This window comes from Aethalodelphis obliquidens, unplaced genomic scaffold (assembly GCF_003676395.1).
Source record: "Aethalodelphis obliquidens isolate GAN/ISIS:26980383/991018 unplaced genomic scaffold, ASM367639v1 scaffold34, whole genome shotgun sequence".
Taxonomy (NCBI): Eukaryota; Metazoa; Chordata; class Mammalia; order Artiodactyla; family Delphinidae; genus Aethalodelphis; species Aethalodelphis obliquidens.
Window position 1 is genome coordinate 21,246,578 of NW_020837978.1, and position 1,774 is coordinate 21,248,351.

The 1,774-nt window shown below is 43.7% G+C and overlaps 1 non-coding gene across 1 annotated transcript; it reads left to right on the plus strand.

Annotated features, from left to right (window-relative positions):
- Nucleotides 1-722: 722 nt before the first annotated feature.
- On the plus strand, nucleotides 723-816 carry TRNAI-UAU (transfer RNA isoleucine (anticodon UAU)). The gene is made up of 2 exons: nucleotides 723-760; nucleotides 781-816. It is a non-coding gene; the product is annotated as a tRNA-Ile (tRNA).
- Nucleotides 817-1,774: the final 958 nt, after the last annotated feature.

Here is a 1,774-nt window from a genome sequence, read left to right on the forward strand (position 1 = left end):
TGTGGTGAGATTAAATTACACAAAGCAGGTAAAGTCCTGGCAACTATTTAGGCTGTCAATAAAAAGTAGCCGTCATTGATAGCAATGTCCAACTGCTTCCCAATCTCTTCTAAAGCTTAATCTTGATAACTCAAAAAGCATATATTGAATATTCATTTACCAAGCAAAATGTGAAAACCTAAGGATTCACAGGTAAAGCTTAATCCAAATTCCTCAAAAAACTAACATCAAGTCAGAGAGACAAATCTAAATTCATCATTACAACAGGAGAAATGCTACTCCAGAAATAAGTGTGCCAGCAGCATGGAAGTACAGCAATTAACTCTGGAAGGGAAGTCAGGGGAAGCTCTTCATGACATCGCATTTCAACTTAATCTTGAAGGAGAAACAAATTTGACTTTGTGAAGAAGGAGGAAATAAAGGGCCAGAGGGTTCCGTACTTGTATGACTAAAAGTCACAAAAGAGGAGGTCGGAGTCTCCCGAGTGTCTGCACTTTTCGCGGTCGTCTTGAAAGTATCCGCCCCCGTTTCCGCAGAGCACCCTCCGCGTCTTCAGGATTGGTGGCCGAGTGGGGTCTGCAGCTGACCACAGTCCGCCTTTGTGCGCAAGATGCAGTTGCGGGACTCCGGGAAGGATGGAGGCACTTGTACCTTTGCGACCGGAGAAAAACTGAATATTCCTGCATAGGCGATGTAATGGGTGACCGAAAAGAAATATAGGAGCTCCAGTGGCGCAATTGGACAGCGCGCGGTACTTATATGGCAGTATGTGTGCGAGTGATGCCGAGGTTGTGAGTTCAATCCTCACCTGGAGCAGTATTTTCCAATCGGAGATTAGCATCCCTTGAAGAGACCCTTTCCCCTTTGCTTTCCTGTCTACTATACCATCTTCGATGTGTTTCTTTGAATTTGTCCTATAGCATTTATTCTTACCGCTCCCTTAGCGCCAATTAGCGTCAAGCAATTACCGACTGAATGAATCTTTTGTGCTGCAGTGGGTTAGCTTCTCTAATTCTTTATCCCCACCTTGTCTTGCAAGCTGATCTCAAATAAAGAACATTTCCTGACACCCCCTCCACCACCCCGTCTCACTTTGCTCTTATGACTATCATTCCTCAGGGATCCCCTGGTGCGTACTTAGAAATCGCTAAGTAACTTCCCCGAGGTGATAAGCATTGAACTCCATTAGAGGGAATCAAAAGTGGGAACTTGCATGGAGTTCCTGCTTGATTAAAGCTCTGGTTTGGGGGGAAAATAAAATACTGTTTTCTGAAAAGAGAGTCACCTGTAGTATTTTTCCCACATTTAATTTCACCCTGATGAACTAACCACCATGCAGCTTTTATCAACTGAGAAACAAAACCTGGCATCCTCAAATGATCCAACTGTCTGGGCCTGGAAAAGGATTAGTGATAATGAGGCCCAGAAACCAGAAATCTGTAGAACAACATTACAGGAAAAAGCATATTGTTGTGAGTGGTGTAGGTAGGAAGTAGGTAGTGATTTTGACTAAAAAATATGCTCCCCCTTCCACAATGACACAAGGAGTATGCCTGGTCATACGTCGTATCACATGCCTCCCTACTTCACCCCAAGAGGGTGATTTGAACTAAATAATTTAGAGTACTTTTCCTAGCTGCAAATATTATCCCATACTTGAAAGCATGTATGTCCCACCCAGGACAGGTCACAGAAGGTGCATGTAATAAAGCTAGGTCCAGAGAACTCTCTCTTGAGGTCTGGATTCCTAAATATGTCCTGCATGTACCAGGAC